The sequence below is a fragment of the Amphiprion ocellaris genome, chromosome 18 (genome assembly GCF_022539595.1).
Source record: "Amphiprion ocellaris isolate individual 3 ecotype Okinawa chromosome 18, ASM2253959v1, whole genome shotgun sequence".
In the NCBI taxonomy this organism is placed as follows: Eukaryota; Metazoa; Chordata; class Actinopteri; family Pomacentridae; genus Amphiprion; species Amphiprion ocellaris.
In genome coordinates, this window is record NC_072783.1 from 25,933,156 (window position 1) to 25,937,249 (window position 4,094).

A 4,094-nucleotide genomic window follows, 5' to 3' on the forward strand; every position below is an offset into this window, starting at 1 on the left:
TTTCGTGGGATTTGAAGAAGCAAAGCTGGGGGAAGAAAAAGTAGGGTAAAAGTCTGCAGTTGTAAAGTGTGTAGGGCAGAATAAAGTTAGCCTTTTATACAAACCTGTGTGTCTCCACAACTTTTGAAAGTCTCATTTAGTTTTATTAAGAGAGAGATTCTGGAAAAGCATCCTTTCTAGGTCCGTTCTCCAGTCTAATCGTTGTACATTCCCACAATCCCCACACTCGTTGCCAGAGCTCAGACTGGAAAAGTGACATTAGACTGCTCAGTGCAGGTACTAATGTGAGGATTAAGAAGAGATTAACAAGCTCTTCTTAATTCTATTAAGAGTAACTACCGCGTGCAGAAGCCTAGACCAGGCCAGTGGAGAAGTTCCAGCAGCTAATGCATGGAATAACTGAATCAAAAAGCAAAATAGCTGGTGTAATATCACCAAAGAAAAACAATATACTGTGTTTGGTGCATTGACTTTTATTGTACCTTATGCATATAAAATGACAGTGCATAGATAATCAGTGTTATTGTTCAGCCCTTAATGGAATTCTAACATTTATAATACAAAAATACACATTCACAGAAGTAGATAGTATCAGAAGTGCAGTATCATCACCCCCATCTTCAGTTTTCAGATGGTTCAGTCCAGTGCAATAAGCAGGGAAGGGGATGGGAGAGCGAAGGACTGGGAAGTGAAGGCGTGACTGAAGGAAATCAAAGACAGAAAAAGTGACAAGGCAGCAATAAATGGTGAAGAATATGTGAGAAATTAAGTGATCAAACTGTCCAAATGTAATAAAATACGGTTTGACCTCAAGAGAACATTCACTCTAATTATGTATAGAATTATGAATGGTGTGAATTATGTAAAATTAAATACGTAACAGAACCACATGGAACTTAACTGACTGATGAACAGAAAAGCTCAAACACTCCTTCACAAAGTCAATGGAGCTGCTTCATTTTAGCAGTAATTTAAAATTTGTGATTTCAAGTTTTCTTTCTCAGTTTCAGTTTTTAATTTTGTATAGTATTATTACTGTGATGGCCTGCGATCTTTTAGCCATGTCGCACTTATTTTCTATTATTACTTCCTCTTTTAGACTCCATAAGCTGCAGCTTTTATCTTGTCATGAACTCAGTGAACTCAGATTCTTGGTTATCTGCCAGTGGCATTAGTAAAGTGGACAGACAATGTGGCAGGGGAAAAAAGCTTTAATTTGAAATATTTTAAAGAAAAAATATACCAGATGAACAATTAGCACCATGGCTTTAAAATATTGTTATTCTGGTTTACAGGCACTGCGTACCTGCTTTAAACCATAGATCATGTGTTTTACAGTTGGTTTATTTTGGGGAAAGAATCTGTGTTAATAGTTAGCAGCTGTTTGTGTGAACTTACATTTTTTTTTAAGCTGTCTTCATTTTGTATTATGATCCCTCAGACAGAGTCTTTATACAGGCCTGGAAGGCATCTACCAGATCTTTGCAGCCCTCTGCTCCCTTCTCTCTGACACTGAAACACAAAGTCAGATTAACAAAACCAGTCTCTACTCATTCACTAACAATTTAACTCGTGGAAAATATATGGTTTAAATATGAAATACATGAAAAGTTACATCACCTGAAATTGTGAGCACATACAGAATATCTCTAAATCTAGTGCATCCCAGGGATTACTCCACTATAATGTATTTCAACTGAAACCTCTGCAGCGGCTTTTATCTGCATTTAGTGAAGAACATGAGTGAATAATCTGTGCAGCAGCTCAGTGACACTAATCACCGCTGCACGTGGACATACACTGAATATCTGTGGCTTCTTGCACGTATGTAACATGAACCAACAGCCCTGGATACCAGTCTTCTGCAATAGGTCATACATGTGGAGTCTTAAACCCCAGATCTATTTATGCTTCTCAAGACATTTAGGTTACTGTAGGGACCCAATGTAAATGTCATTGCACTCAGTCATATGATGTAAGGTGGATTTAACAAAAGCTGTAAACAAGTTTTCTATATTAGAGTTCTTATCCTCAGGCATTCAAACAGGTTGAACCCAGATGACAAGTTAATATGAATACAATGGATATTAAGGATTGAGCTTAATAAGCGATGGCCAGCATTTAACTGAAACCAAAACACACTAGAACAAGGTTACACTTTTGTTCATGCACTTACACTCGCCAGAGATTGTCACACTGGCGGGAGAAAATAAACCCACACATTTTATGATATTGAACGCGTGCAAATTTGTGCAATAAATGCTATTTTCAGCGCGGCGAGTGCAAATCATTCCTGTCAAAACTCACCATTTATCAACGTCCTCTTTGATAACCTGGCACGGTGCCGGCACGCAGTCATTACAGTCTGGCATGTTGACGGACGAGAGCTGGGGTTTGTGGAGGTCTTCTGCTGTAAGAGCTGCAGTCAAGTACAACCAGAGATGGAGGGAGGCGGTGAGGGAGGCGGTGAGGGAGGGAGGGGAGGGAGGGGAGGGGGGAGGCATGACAGTGACTGTGTGTGACAAGATTAACAGAGGGACAAGTCAAGAAGTCTACTAGGAAGTGATCATTTGCAAGAGATTACTCAGGAAGTGTGTATTTAATAAGAAATTTAGATTTTAATTCCCAGCACTCTTCTTCACCTCAGTGTTTTTAAGTGATTTTTGTGTCTCTCTTGCGGCTTGAAAAATAATTCAAGGGACCTGTTGTCATCATTAAATGCATGACTGCAAGATAAAACATCTAATTTAATGATCAAGACAAACCTTTTAAGTTGCAAACACTATTTTTAATCACAATGTTGGTAGTTGCATTAATTTGACATTATGCGTAATTTCAACTCAATTTTCTGCATTAGTTGATTTGAAACAAAATTTTAAGTTGGAGTAACTTAATGCAATTTCTTTGAACTGAAATTTTATTCATCTTAAAGATGAAACATCTGATTTAATGATTTAGAAGGACGTTTTAAATTGCAAATTTTGACAGGATGGGTTGATATAATAATGTTGGTAATTGCATCAACTAAATATTATCTGTAATTTAAAGTCAATTTTCAACATTAGTTCATTTTAAAACTAAATTCAGTTAGAGGTGACTTAAGGAAATTCCTTTGAACTAAAAATGTACTCATTTTGAAGTCAGGATTTTAAGTGCTTTTATCTCCCCCTGCATACATAACTTTACATACATCCTATTTTGTGATCATATTTAGAACCAAAACAAAGGAACTCTTCACTCATCTGTTTAATTCGATGGCTGCCTAGCAGATACAGACTCATTGCTAGACTGCTATCTAGCAATGTTGCAGAAATCTTTAACGAATCCGTGGACCCAGACTATAAGCAGCATCACTGCCAAAATCTAATCAGTTGGTCCTTGTGTCATTTCTGACCTTCCCTGAAAATTTCATCCAAATCCGTTTGTCCGTTTTTGAGTAATGTTGCGATCAAACAGACAGACAGACAGACAAACCAATGCCAATCGTCACATAACTCCACTGCGTTCCTTGGCGGAGTAAAAATTCAACTTACCTTCACTCAGTGAGGACTGTATGCATTTAACTAAGTGGGTCATTGTAAACAGATCTTACAAGCCTCCAGAAATAATTACTATACAAAAATACACATATTAAGTAAATTACATTTAACTTAACATATAGGAAAAAGTAAATAATACATTTACTTAAGATCTTTGCCAGTGCTTTATATAAATAAAATGAACATCAAGGCCTCAAAAATGCTTGTAGCATCAATGTGTAACAATATAAATGGACACAACTGACAGGTCAAATGAACCGGATAGTATATATGCACATTCATGAGTATTATGGGATGTCTCGAGCAGGACAAGTCTTACAGTGTGAGGAATTCTCTTTGAAAAATTAGAAGAAAAAAAATCCCGTGCTTTGTCTTGCGCTACGCATTTTGTAACACAAAGATTAATCCTATACAACCACGAGATCCTCGTAAGATGCTGTCAGATTACAGCAATTCTTAATATATAGAGTTTATTAATATTTATAGGTCCTCACAGTCCGAGAGTAATTGATTAACTCTCCCTTTTCTGGATGGCAGTTAGAACGAGCTCCAGTA

General features: G+C 37.1%; 1 long non-coding RNA gene across 1 annotated transcript; it reads right to left on the bottom strand.

The window, feature by feature from the left end:
* Positions 1-457: 457 nt before the first annotated feature.
* On the bottom strand, positions 458-2,458 carry LOC118469143 (uncharacterized). The gene is made up of 3 exons (XR_004845971.2): positions 2,308-2,458; positions 1,399-1,512; positions 458-700 (listed from the first exon to the last, which is right to left on the bottom strand). It is a non-coding gene; the product is annotated as an uncharacterized LOC118469143 (long non-coding RNA).
* Positions 2,459-4,094: the final 1,636 nt, after the last annotated feature.